Consider the following 13,957-nt stretch of genomic DNA (forward strand, 5'->3'; position numbering starts at 1 on the left):
TCTTGCATTAATTAAGTCTTTTTTGTCCTGAGACTTCAGGGAACAGGAGGCAAGCTCTCTCCACGCCCTTGGAGAACACTTCTCAGCACAGCCAGAGAGCATCAAGGCAGCAGGGCAACAGCAAGGCACCAGTCCTTCTCAGAAAACAGTCAGGTGAGTTATTTGGGCAGCCAGGCAGTTGTTCTTGGAAGGTTGCAGGTTCTGGTTCAGGGTTCTTCTCCAGGAAGTGTCTGAGTTGGTAGGGGCAGAGGCCCTGTTTAACCTGTTAGGTGCGGGCGTCGGCCACTGGCCGACGCCCACACACCCTCCCTGGTGCGGGTCACGACCAGTGGCCGACTCCAGGAAGGGTATCAATAAATCCTCGGGTGCGTCGCACCCGAGGATTTTTTATTTTTTTTAAACCCCCACCGGGAGACACGGAAGCTTCCGTGTCTCCCCCCGCACCCCCACCCGCCCCTTTGTGACGTCAGCGCGCCTCGCGGCGCGCTGACGTTGCAAAGGTGTTTTCCCCATCAAAGCAGGAAGCAGCCTTGCGGCCGCTTCCTGCTTTGATGGGGAAAACGGCCTTTCTCACGTTCGGGAAGGCCTCGTAAGAAAGGGGAGTGTCTCCCCTTTCTTACGAGGCCTTCCTGAAAGTGTTTCCTGGCCCCCCGGTCGCAGCTGTGCTGCGATCGGGGGCCAGGAAACACTTTCAGGTTTCCTGGCCCCCCGATCGCAGCACAGCTGCGATCGGGGGGCCAGGAAACACTTTGAAAAGGCCTCGTAAGAAAGGGGAGACTCTCCCCTTTCTTACAAGGCCTTCTCAAACCCTTTCTTACGAGGCCTTCTCAAAGTGTTTCCTGGCCCTGCGATCGGGGGCCCGGAAACACCACTAGACGCCAGGGATTTCACTTTGGGGGGGCGGCCCCCTCGGAAAACGGGCCGCCCCCCCCCGGGGGCATAATTAATAAAAAAAAAAAAGGTAGGTGCCCCCTGGGGGGGGGGGGGGGGGGGCGCGATCGCGCCCCCCTCCCCCCCCCAGGGGATTATTTTTTATTTTTTTTTTTAAATAATAAAAAAAAAAAAAAAATGACAGGGAAACCATACAACAACTAAAAAAAATAGATCTATATATAGATCTATATTTATATATCTATGTAGATAGATATATCTATGTACATGGATATATCTATAGATATATCTATGTACATAGATATATATATATATATATAGAGGTAGATCTATATATACCAAAGAGATTTATAAAGTGTGCTACTCACCTGTGAGGGTCTCAAGGCGCTTGGGGGGGGGGCGGGGGGAGGGAAAGGGGCTGGGAGGTTCACTGTTCGAAAAGCCAGGTTTTGAGGCCCTTCCTGAAAAGAAGTAGGTTTTGGGTCTTGCGAAGGTGGGTTGTGAGGGCGTTCCAGGTTTTGGGTGCAAGGTAGGAGAAGGATCTGCCCCCGGTGGTGGTGTGTTTGATGCGGGGGACAGAGGCGAGAGAGAGGTCATCTGAGCGGACGTTTCGTGTGGGGGTGTGGAAGGTGACTCTCGTTGAGGTAGGCAGGGCCTGTGTTGTGGAGTGATTTGTGTGCGAGGATGAGGATCTTGAAGGTGATCCTTTTGTCAATGGGGAGCCAGTGGAGGGATTTGAGGTGTGGAGAGATGTGTTCGTGTCGGCGGAGGTCGAGGATGAGTCGTGCTGCTGAGTTCTAGATGCGTGTAGTTTGCGCTTGAGTTTTAGAGTGGTGCCGGCGTAGAGGGCGTTTCCGTAATCAAGCCTGCTGCTGATGTGTGCGTGAGTGACAGTTTTTCTGGTCTCTGTGGGGATCCATTTGAATGTTTTTCAGTATTCGGAGTGTGTTGAAGCATGAGGAGGTGAGAGCGTTGATTTGTTGGGTCATCGAGAGGGAGGAGTCTAGGATGATGCTGAGGTTGCGTGCGTGGTTGGCGGGGGTGGGTGCAGGGCCTAGCGTGGTGGGCCACCATGAGGGGTCCCAGGTGTTTTTGTGTGGGCCAAAGAGGATTATTTCGGTTTTGCTTGAGTTGAGTTTCAGGTGATTGGCTGTCATATATATATCACTTTTGTCAATATGTGTGTGGTTTCCCTGGGGGGAAAAGGGTCCGACTTGTCTAGTGGCAGTTTTAGTGCCATAAAGAAGCGCAGAAGGTTTATATGCCTACTGCAAAGAGCAAATCTGTATTTTATGTAAATAGCTGAGTACATTAGCAAAGTCTATGGAGAGATGAAGGGCACTTTTGCTGGGTGGTAATGAGGGAATCCGAGGAGGAGGGAGTGGGAGCACCAATAATGATTGTTGGACTGGGCGCAGGAGGTGCTAAAGACTGTGACGAATGGTATGTGACAAGGTGTTTTTTGAGTGTCTTGAAAGTACGTGCTGATTGAGGGAAGAAGCGCAGGTAAGGTGGCCTCTACTGTTGCACGTATCTCACACACCATCGATTTTGTGACTGTCTACGTAGGCTAGTGTTTTAGAGCAACAGTTTAGCCAATAGCAGAGATGGCATCTTGATGGATGACTGCTGCCTACACTCGGGTTATAGAGGACCGCTCTGACATAGGATCAGAGACTGAGACATCAGATACTGAGACAGCATCTGAGGGATAGGACAATGGCGCAGAGTCCTAGTCAGTCCTATTTCAGTCAGAGGAGTCCCATTCGATAACTCCTCTTCCAGTACATTATGAGGGAGGTGATGAGGACAGTCCTGCTGTCCCTTCGCAAGCTGTTTGTGCAACTGGGTAATAGTGGGTTAGGTCAACCCAGAGAGCAGGTGAATGCGGCGGCAAGCAGAGAGAGAGTGCTCTCTTGGGAGCTCCCCAATTTAGTTCAGCCCCAAATTCCACCACCCAAATCATATTGTGGAGACATCAAAATTATCCATGGCAAAACAAACTGGTTTTGTAAGGCAGGCACCTGTGTTTTTGGTCCTGGATTCGGCGGCCATATAGAGAAACACACTAAACCCAAACATTTCTGGAAACTAGATATTCGGGGGAGTCCACAGAGGTGTGACTTGTGTGACTTCCCCAAAGTTTTCTTACCCAGAATACCCTGCAAAGCTGAAATGTTGAAAAAAAACTAAATTTTTCTCGCATTTCTGTCACACAAACTACAGGAATATGCTGGGATCCACAATATTCCTACCACCCAGTGACTCCTCACCTGTCCTGATAAAAACACTACCCCACTTGAGTGCCTACACCTAGTGTCTGTGTCAGGAATGGATCACCCCAGGGTCAACAGCTGCCTCACGTAAGGACCAACATTGACCGTTGTGTGATCTATTCCTGTCGCAGGCACCAGGCCTAACCACACAAGTGAGGTATCATTTTTATCGGGAGGCTTGGGGGAACGCTGGGTGGAAGGAAATTTGTGGCTCCTCTCAGATTCCAGAACTTTCTGTCACCGAAATGTGAGGAAAACTTGTTTTTTTAGCCACTTTTTGAGGTTTGCAAAGGATTCTGGGTAACAGAACCTGGTCCGAGCCCCGCAAGTCACCCCTCCTTGGATTCCCCTAGGTCTCTAGTTTTCAGAAATGCACAGGTTTGGTAGGTTTCCCTAAGTGCCGGCTGAGCTAGAGGCCAAAATCTACAGGTAGGCACTTTGCAAAAAACAGCTCTGTTTTCTGTGATGTGTCCACGTTGTGTTTTGGGGCATTTCCTGTCGCGGGCGCTAGGCCTACCCACACAAGTGAGGTATCATTTTTATCGGGAGACTTGGGGGGACGCTGGGTGGAAGGAAATTTGAGGCTCCTCTCCGATTCCAGAACTTTCTGTCACCGAAATGTGAGGAAAACTTGTTTTTTTAGCCACTTTTTGAGGTTTGCAAAGGATTCTGGGTAACAGAACCTGGTCCGAGCCCCGCGAGTCACCCCATCTTGGATTCCCCTAGGTGTCTAGTTTTCAGAAATGTACAGGTTTGGTAGGTTTCCCTAGGTGCCGGCTGAGCTAGAGGCCAAAATCTACAGGTAGGCACTTTGCAAAAAACAGCTCTGTTTTCTGTGATGTGTCCACGTTGTGTTTTGGGGCATTTCCTGTTGCGGGCGCTAGGCCTACCCACACAAGTGAGGTATCATTTTTATCGGGAGACTTGGGGGGACGCTGGGTGGAAGGAAATTTGAGGCTCCTCTCCGATTCCAGAACTTTCTGTCACCGAAATGTGAGGAAAACTTGTTTTTTTAGCCACTTTTTGAGGTTTGCAAAGGATTCTGGGTAACAGAACCTGGTCAGAGCCCCGCGAGTCACCCCATCTTGGATTCCCCTAGGTCTCTAGTTTTCAAAAATGTACAGGTTTGGTAGGTTTCCCTAGGTGCCGGCTGAGCTAGAGGCCAAAATCTACAGGTAGGCACTTTGCAAAAAACAGCTCTGTTTTCTGTGATGTGTCCACGTTGTGTTTTGGGGCATTTCCTGTCGCGGGCGCTAGGCCTACCCACACAAGTGAGGTATCATTTTTATCGGGAGACTTGGGGGGACGCTGGGTGGAAGGAAATTTGAGGCTCCTCTCCGATTCCAGAACTTTCTGTCACCGAAATGTGAGGAAAACTTGTTTTTTTAGCCACTTTTTGAGGTTTGCAAAGGATTCTGGGTAACAGAACCTGGTCAGAGCCCCGCGAGTCACCCCATCTTGGATTCCCCTAGGTCTCTAGTTTCAAAAATGTACAGGTTTGGTAGGTTTCCCTAGGTGCCGGCTGAGCTAGAGGCCAAAATCTACAGGTAGGCACTTTGCAAAAAACAGCTCTGTTTTCTGTGATGTGTCCACGTTGTGTTTTGGGGCATTTCCTGTCGCGGGCGCTAGGCCTACCCACACAAGTGAGGTATCATTTTTATCGGGAGACTTGGGGGGACGCTGGGTGGAAGGAAATTTGAGGCTCCTCTCCGATTCCAGAACTTTCTGTCACCGAAATGGGAGGAAAACTTGTTTTTTTAGCCACTTTTTGAGGTTTGCAAAGGATTCTGGGTAACAGAACCTGGTCAGAGCCCTGCGAGTCACCCCATCTTGGATTCCCCTAGGTCTCTAGTTTTCAAAAATGTACAGGTTTGGTAGGTTTCCCTAGGTGCCGGCTGAGCTAGAGGCCAAAATCTACAGGTAGGCACTTTGCAAAAAACAGCTCTGTTTTCTGTGATGTGTCCACGTTGTGTTTTGGGGCATTTCCTGTCGCGGGCGCTAGGCCTACCCACACAAGTGAGGTATCATTTTTATCGGGAGACTTGGGGGGACGCTGGGTGGAAGGAAATTTGAGGCTCCTCTCCGATTCCAGAACTTTCTGTCACCGAAATGTGAGGAAAACTTGTTTTTTTAGCCACTTTTTGAGGTTTGCAAAGGATTCTGGGTAACAGAACCTGGTCAGAGCCCCACGAGTCACCCCATCTTGGATTCCCCTAGGTCTCTAGTTTTCAAAAATGTACAGGTTTGGTAGGTTTCCCTAGGTGCCGGCTGAGCTAGAGGCCAAAATCTACAGGTAGGCACTTTGCAAAAAACAGCTCTGTTTTCTGTGATGTGTCCACGTTGTGTTTTGGGGCATTTCCTGTCGCGGGCGCTAGGCCTACCCACACAAGTGAGGTATCATTTTTATCGGGAGACTTAGGGGGACGCTGGGTGGAAGGAAATTTGAGGCTCCTCTCCGATTCCAGAACTTTCTGTCACCGAAATGTGAGGAAAACTTATTTTTTTAGCCACTTTTTGAGGTTTGCAAAGGATTCTGGGTAACAGAACCTGGTCAGAGCCCCACGAGTCACCCCATCTTGGATTCCCCTAGGTCTCTAGTTTTCAAAAATGTACAGGTTTGGTAGGTTTCCCTAGGTGCCGGCTGAGCTAGAGGCCAAAATCTACAGGTAGGCACTTTGCAAAAAACAGCTCTGTTTTCTGTGATGTGTCCACGTTGTGTTTTGGGGCATTTCCTGTCGCGGGCGCTAGGCCTACCCACACAAGTGAGGTATCATTTTTATCGGGAGACTTGGGGGGACGCTGGGTGGAAGGAAATTTGAGGCTCCTCTCCGATTCCAGAACTTTCTGTCACCGAAATGTGAGGAAAACTTGTTTTTTTAGCCACTTTTTGAGGTTTGCAAAGGATTCTGGGTAACAGAACCTGGTCTGAGCCCCGCGAGTCACCCCATCTTGGATTCCCCTAGGTCTCTAGTTTTCAAAAATGTACAGGTTTGGTAGGTTTCCCTAGGTGCCGGCTGAGCTAGAGGCCAAAATCTACAGGTAGGCACTTTGCAAAAAACAGCTCTGTTTTCTGTGATGTGTCCACGTTGTGTTTTGGGGCATTTCCTGTCGCGGGCGCTAGGCCTACCCACACAAGTGAGGTATCATTTTTATCGGGAGACTTGGGGGGACGCTGGGTGGAAGGAAATTTGAGGCTCCTCTCAGATTCCAGAACTTTCTGTCACCGAAATGTGAGGAAAACTTGTTTTTTTAGCCACTTTTTGAGGTTTGCAAAGGATTCTGGGTAACAGAACCTGGTCCGAGCCCCGCAAGTCACCCCTCCTTGGATTCCCCTAGGTCTCTAGTTTTCAGAAATGCACAGGTTTGGTAGGTTTCCCTAAGTGCCGGCTGAGCTAGAGGCCAAAATCTACAGGTAGGCACTTTGCAAAAAACAGCTCTGTTTTCTGTGATGTGTCCACGTTGTGTTTTGGGGCATTTCCTGTCGCGGGCGCTAGGCCTACCCACACAAGTGAGGTATCATTTTTATCGGGAGACTTGGGGGGACGCTGGGTGGAAGGAAATTTGAGGCTCCTCTCCGATTCCAGAACTTTCTGTCACCGAAATGTGAGGAAAACTTGTTTTTTTAGCCACTTTTTGAGGTTTGCAAAGGATTCTGGGTAACAGAACCTGGTCCGAGCCCCGCGAGTCACCCCATCTTGGATTCCCCTAGGTGTCTAGTTTTCAGAAATGTACAGGTTTGGTAGGTTTCCCTAGGTGCCGGCTGAGCTAGAGGCCAAAATCTACAGGTAGGCACTTTGCAAAAAACAGCTCTGTTTTCTGTGATGTGTCCACGTTGTGTTTTGGGGCATTTCCTGTTGCGGGCGCTAGGCCTACCCACACAAGTGAGGTATCATTTTTATCGGGAGACTTGGGGGGACGCTGGGTGGAAGGAAATTTGAAGCTCCTCTCCGATTCCAGAACTTTCTGTCACCGAAATGTGAGGAAAACTTGTTTTTTTAGCCACTTTTTGAGGTTTGCAAAGGATTCTGGGTAACAGAACCTGGTCAGAGCCCCGCGAGTCACCCCATCTTGGATTCCCCTAGGTCTCTAGTTTTCAAAAATGTACAGGTTTGGTAGGTTTCCCTAGGTGCCGGCTGAGCTAGAGGCCAAAATCTACAGGTAGGCACTTTGCAAAAAACAGCTCTGTTTTCTGTGATGTGTCCACGTTGTGTTTTGGGGCATTTCCTGTCGCGGGCGCTAGGCCTACCCACACAAGTGAGGTATCATTTTTATCGGGAGACTTGGGGGGACGCTGGGTGGAAGGAAATTTGAGGCTCCTCTCCGATTCCAGAACTTTCTGTCACCGAAATGTGAGGAAAACTTGTTTTTTTAGCCACTTTTTGAGGTTTGCAAAGGATTCTGGGTAACAGAACCTGGTCAGAGCCCCGCGAGTCACCCCATCTTGGATTCCCCTAGGTCTCTAGTTTCAAAAATGTACAGGTTTGGTAGGTTTCCCTAGGTGCCGGCTGAGCTAGAGGCCAAAATCTACAGGTAGGCACTTTGCAAAAAACAGCTCTGTTTTCTGTGATGTGTCCACGTTGTGTTTTGGGGCATTTCCTGTCGCGGGCGCTAGGCCTACCCACACAAGTGAGGTATCATTTTTATCGGGAGACTTGGGGGGACGCTGGGTGGAAGGAAATTTGAGGCTCCTCTCCGATTCCAGAACTTTCTGTCACCGAAATGTGAGGAAAACTTGTTTTTTTAGCCACTTTTTGAGGTTTGCAAAGGATTCTGGGTAACAGAACCTGGTCAGAGCCCTGCGAGTCACCCCATCTTGGATTCCCCTAGGTCTCTAGTTTTCAAAAATGTACAGGTTTGGTAGGTTTCCCTAGGTGCCGGCTGAGCTAGAGGCCAAAATCTACAGGTAGGCACTTTGCAAAAAACAGCTCTGTTTTCTGTGATGTGTCCACGTTGTGTTTTGGGGCATTTCCTGTCGCGGGCGCTAGGCCTACCCACACAAGTGAGGTATCATTTTTATCGGGAGACTTGGGGGGACGCTGGGTGGAAGGAAATTTGAGGCTCCTCTCCGATTCCAGAACTTTCTGTCACCGAAATGTGAGGAAAACTTGTTTTTTTAGCCACTTTTTGAGGTTTGCAAAGGATTCTGGGTAACAGAACCTGGTCAGAGCCCCACGAGTCACCCCATCTTGGATTCCCCTAGGTCTCTAGTTTTCAAAAATGTACAGGTTTGGTAGGTTTCCCTAGGTGCCGGCTGAGCTAGAGGCCAAAATCTACAGGTAGGCACTTTGCAAAAAACAGCTCTGTTTTCTGTGATGTGTCCACGTTGTGTTTTGGGGCATTTCCTGTCGCGGGCGCTAGGCCTACCCACACAAGTGAGGTATCATTTTTATCGGGAGACTTAGGGGGACGCTGGCTGGAAGGAAATTTGAGGCTCCTCTCCGATTCCAGAACTTTCTGTCACCGAAATGTGAGGAAAACTTGTTTTTTTAGCCACTTTTTGAGGTTTGCAAAGGATTCTGGGTAACAGAACCTGGTCAGAGCCCCACGAGTCACCCCATCTTGGATTCCCCTAGGTCTCTAGTTTTCAAAAATGTACAGGTTTGGTAGGTTTCCCTAGGTGCCGGCTGAGCTAGAGGCCAAAATCTACAGGTAGGCACTTTGCAAAAAACAGCACTGTTTTCTGTGATGTGTCCACGTTGTGTTTTGGGGCATTTCCTGTCGCGGGCGCTAGGCCTACCCACACAAGTGAGGTATCATTTTTATCGGGAGACTTGGGGGGACGCTGGGTGGAAGGAAATTTGAGGCTCCTCTCCGATTCCAGAACTTTCTGTCACCGAAATGTGAGGAAAACTTGTTTTTTTAGCCACTTTTTGAGGTTTGCAAAGGATTCTGGGTAACAGAACCTGGTCTGAGCCCCGCGAGTCACCCCATCTTGGATTCCCCTAGGTCTCTAGTTTTCAAAAATGTACAGGTTTGGTAGGTTTCCCTAGGTGCCGGCTGAGCTAGAGGCCAAAATCTACAGGTAGGCACTTTGCAAAAAACAGCTCTGTTTTCTGTGATGTGTCCACGTTGTGTTTTGGGGCATTTCCTGTCGCGGGCGCTAGGCCTACCCACACAAGTGAGGTATCATTTTTATCGGGAGACTTGGGGGGACGCTGGGTGGAAGGAAATTTGAGGCTCCTCTCAGATTCCAGAACTTTCTGTCACCGAAATGTGAGGAAAACTTATTTTTTTAGCCACTTTTTGAGGTTTGCAAAGGATTCTGGGTAACAGAACCTGGTCAGAGCCCCGCGAGTCACCCCATCTTGGATTCCCCTAGGTCTCTAGTTTTCAAAAATGTACAGGTGTGGTAGGTTTCCCTATGTGCCGGCTGAGCTAGAGGCCATAATCCACAGGTAGGCACTTTGCAAAAAAACAGCTCTGTATTTAGTGAAAAAATGGGATGTGTCCACGTTGTGTTTTGGGGCATTTCCTGTCGCGGGCGCTAGGCCTACCCACACAAGTGAGGTATCATTTTTTTCGGGAGACTTGGGGGAACATAGAATAGCAAAACAAGTGTTATTGCCCCTTATCTTTCTCTACATTTTTTCCTTCCAAATATAAGAGAGTGTGTAAAAAAGACGTCTATTTGAGAAATGCCCTGCAATTCACATGCTAGTATGGGCACCTCGGAATTCAAAGATGTGCAAATAACCACTGCTCCTCAAAACCTTATCTTGATCCCATTTTGGAAATGCAAAGGTTTTCTTGATACCTCTTTTTCACTCCTCATATTTCAGCAAATGAATTGCTGTATACCCAGTATAGAATGAAAACCAACTGCAGGGTGCACCTCATTTATTGGCTCTGGGTACCTAGGGTTCTTGATGAACCTATAAGCCCTTTATATCCCCGCAACCAGAAGAGTCCAGCAGACAAAACGGTATATTGCTTTCAGAAATCTGACATCGCAGGAAAAAGTTACAGAGTAAAACATAAAGAAAAATGGCTGTTGTTTTCAGCTCAATTTCAATATTTTTTTTATTTCAGCTGTTATTTGCTGTAGGAAAACCTTGTAGGATCTACACAAATGACCCCTTGCTGAATTCAGAATTTTGTCTAGTTTTCAGAAATGTTTAGCTTTCCGGGATCCAGCATTGGTTTCACACCCATTCCTGTCACTAACTGGAAGGAGGTTGAAAGCACCAAAAATAGTAAAAATGGGGTATGTCCCAGTAAAATGCCAAATTTGTGTTGGAAAATGTGGTTTTCTGATTCAAGTCTGCCCGTTCCTGAAAGGTGGGGAGATAGTGATTTCAGCACCAGAAACCCTTTGTTGATGGCATTTTCAGGGAAAAAACCACAAGCCTTCTTCGGCGGCCCTTTTTTCCCATTTCTTTGGAAAAAACTAAATTTTCACTGTATTTTGGCTATTTTCTTGGTCTCCTCCAGGGTAAACCACAAACTCTGGGTACCATTAGAATCCCTAGGATGTTGGAAAAAAAGGACGCAAATTTGGCGTGGTTAGCTTATGTGGACAAAAAGTTATGAAGCCCTAAGCGCGAACTACCCCAAATAGCCAAAAAAGGGCTCAGCACTGGGGGGGAAAAGGCCCAGCAGCTAAGGGGTTAAATACCCAAATGAGCCTTTGAAGTGGGGGAGACTTCAAAGAGTGGCTTAGAAAGTGCACAAGGTCCCCTTTCAGTTCAATCCTGTCTACCAGGGTCCCAGTAGGGAATGTGGCAGTCCTTTGTGTGAGGGCAGGCTACTCCACCCTTCCAGCCCAGAAAGAACCATTCAATATGCAGATGTATGCAAGTGAGGCTGAGCATCCTGTGTTTGGGGTTTGTCTGAGTGAATGCACAAGGGAGCTGTCAAATGAACCTAGCCAGGCGTGGATTGTAAGGCTCAGAAGGATTTAAGTGCAGAGAAATGCTCACTTTCTAAAAATGGCATTTCTAAAATAGTAATATTAAATCCAAAGTCACCAGTTAGCTGGAATTTGTATTCCCATTCTGGCCATACTAAATACGACCTTCCTACTCCTTTCAGATCATCAGCTACCACTCAAACAGTATATGAGGGTAGCCCTAATGTTAGCCTATGAAAGGAGCAGGCCTCCCAGCAGTTCAAAAACGAATTTAGGAGTTTTATACTACCAGGACATGTAAACTACACAGGTACATGTCCTGCCTTTTGTCAACACAGCACACTGCCCTATAGGTTACCTAGGGCCTATCTTAAGGGTGACTTATATGTAGAAAAAGGGGAGTTTTAGGCTTGGCAGGTACTTTTAAATGCCAAATCGCATTGACAGTGAAACTGCACACACATGCCTTGCAATGGCAGGCCTGAGACATGGTTAAGGGGATACATAAGTGGGTGGCACAATCAGTGCTGCAGGCCCACTAGTAGCATTTAATCTACAAGCCCTGGCCACATATAGTGCACTTTACTAGGGACTTATAAGTAAATTAAATAATCCAATTGGGTATGATCCAATGTCACCATGTTTAAAGGGAGAGAGCATATGCACTTTAGTACTTGTTAGTAGTGGTAAAGTGTGCAGGGTCCTAAAATCAGCAAAAACAGTGTCCAAAAAGTGGTGGGAGGCAAGCAAAAAGTTAGGGGTGACCACCCGAAGGCTGTGATGTCTAACAGAAACCCTTTTATTTTCACTCTTTAAAGTGTTGCTTAGAAGGCCAGACATTATGCAAGGAAGCAATGATTGCTCCTTAGGGGGTAAAGAGACAATCATTTGTAATTATGGTGGGGGGAGTGCAGAAGGAGGCATTGGTTTGTGAGGGAACGGTTTTACAGGCACTTCCTTCCCTCTTGAAGAAAATAGAGATTCTACACAGACCCCCTTTATCAGGTTTTCTACCAAGTCTTATAGTTCTGCCTACAAATGGACAATCTATGGACATTGGCATATGCAATATTTCCGACCTCCTTACTGCAATAATGGAAGAGATTAAAGGGAAATTCTCAATTTCTGAGCAGAACCAAGCAAGGATCAGAGCATCATGTGAAATTATGGAAACCAAAATAAATACATTAACAGAAAACATGGCACTTTTGGAAAATACAGTCAAAAAGTTGGACATACAAGTAACTTTTTATAAACAAGTTATTCAGCAGCTGAAGTCAGGGGAAAAAATGATACAAGGTCAGCTGTAGAGCTTAGAAAATAACATGAGATGGAACAATATTAGACTTTTGAATGTCCCAGAGGAAGCTGAAGGATATTAAAGATTTTGTGATATCGCTCATCAGAGAGTACTTCCCAGACCTACAGCATATGAATCTAGAGGAGGATATCCAAGGACTACATCGAGATCCCTACAAGAAAAACAAAATAGGAAAAATCCCAGTTTAATTTCAGATCTTACTCCATAAAGGAAAACATTGTGTCAGTGGCTCTAAAAACAAATAGGTTTATTAAAGAGAACTGTTTTTTTCAGATTAGTTCGGATATGTCCAGGGCCACACAGGACAGACAATGGGAGCTGGGGAAATATATGCAAGATCTTCGAGCACTGGGAGCAACTGTCCAGATGCAATTCCTTGCAGCTCTCAGAATTGTGTGGAACAATAAGATATACAACATAAGAGAACCTGATGAAGTGTGCTCCTTTTTAGAGCAGATGAAGGCAGCAGAGTGATTGTTTACACTGTACCGCCGAAGTTACTGGGAGTCCGAATAGGAGTACCTTACTACAATGGAAGCAGAAAGGACTTCTCAGGGTAGAGGGAGGGGGGTCCAGGGAAGGGCACAATCTAATTTTAGAGTAAGTAGAGTAGCACCAGGTGTGGGAGCATTTGATGGAGAAAATAGAAAAAAAAATGGTCCTCAGAAAATTTAAGCTACTGAAACAGGTTACCTTTTGGCTTGTCCTTAGTGGTATGGAATGTCAATGGCCTTAGAGTAAGATGGCGAAGGCGGAAAATCCTTGAGTTGCTGTGAAGGATAGACGAAGAAGTGATTATTTTACAAGAAACCCATCTATTGCAATGTGATTGGAGAGAAATACTTAAAGAATTCAGATGGGTAGATCATTGCGTTGTTACAAAACAGACGGAAGTGGTATGAGGTATAGCCATCCTAACCAAAATATCTATGAAGGCAACTCTGGGTGGGGTGGTCGTGGATCAAAAGGGGCGATGGTTTATAATAGAGATTAAAGTTGGAGGAGCTTGGTTTGTGGTCGCAGGTTACTACAGCCCTAATTCGGATGACCAAGTATCTTTTCAATCTCTTTATAATCAATTGCATCTTTCCAAATACCCAGAGGTCCTAGGTGGTGACTTTAATATTTTGCCAGACCCAGTCCTGGATAAATCCACAATCAGAGGTACAGTGAATTCCACAAGAACTAGGTGTTGGGTAAAACAGGCCATGGACGATTTGGGTTTGGTAGATATTTGGCGCAGTTGAGCAAGTGGGGGTCCAAGATTTACCTTTCATAATAAAAAATATGGGTGTAGTTCCAGGACTGACTTAGTTTTGATTCATAATAGTCTCTGTGGGAAAGTGAAATACGTGGCTCATTCCTGGGACATTTGTCTGACCATTTGGCTGTAAAAATACACATGAGCTATGATACATTGATTAATTTCCCCAGGTGGACTCTAAATTGGGTCTTATTGGCCAATGATAGAACTATTGAAGGGCTAAAACAAGATTCTAAAAAATGTTTTGCAACAAATAATGGTCTGCCTCATGTGGGTAGTATGGGACTCATATGAGGCATTTATCAGAGGAAGATTAGTCTGGATTTCTGCATACAAACTCAGAGAAGAGAAGAGAT

Source organism: Pleurodeles waltl, chromosome 4_2 (assembly GCF_031143425.1).
Source record: "Pleurodeles waltl isolate 20211129_DDA chromosome 4_2, aPleWal1.hap1.20221129, whole genome shotgun sequence".
NCBI classification, from domain to species: domain Eukaryota; kingdom Metazoa; phylum Chordata; class Amphibia; order Caudata; family Salamandridae; genus Pleurodeles; species Pleurodeles waltl.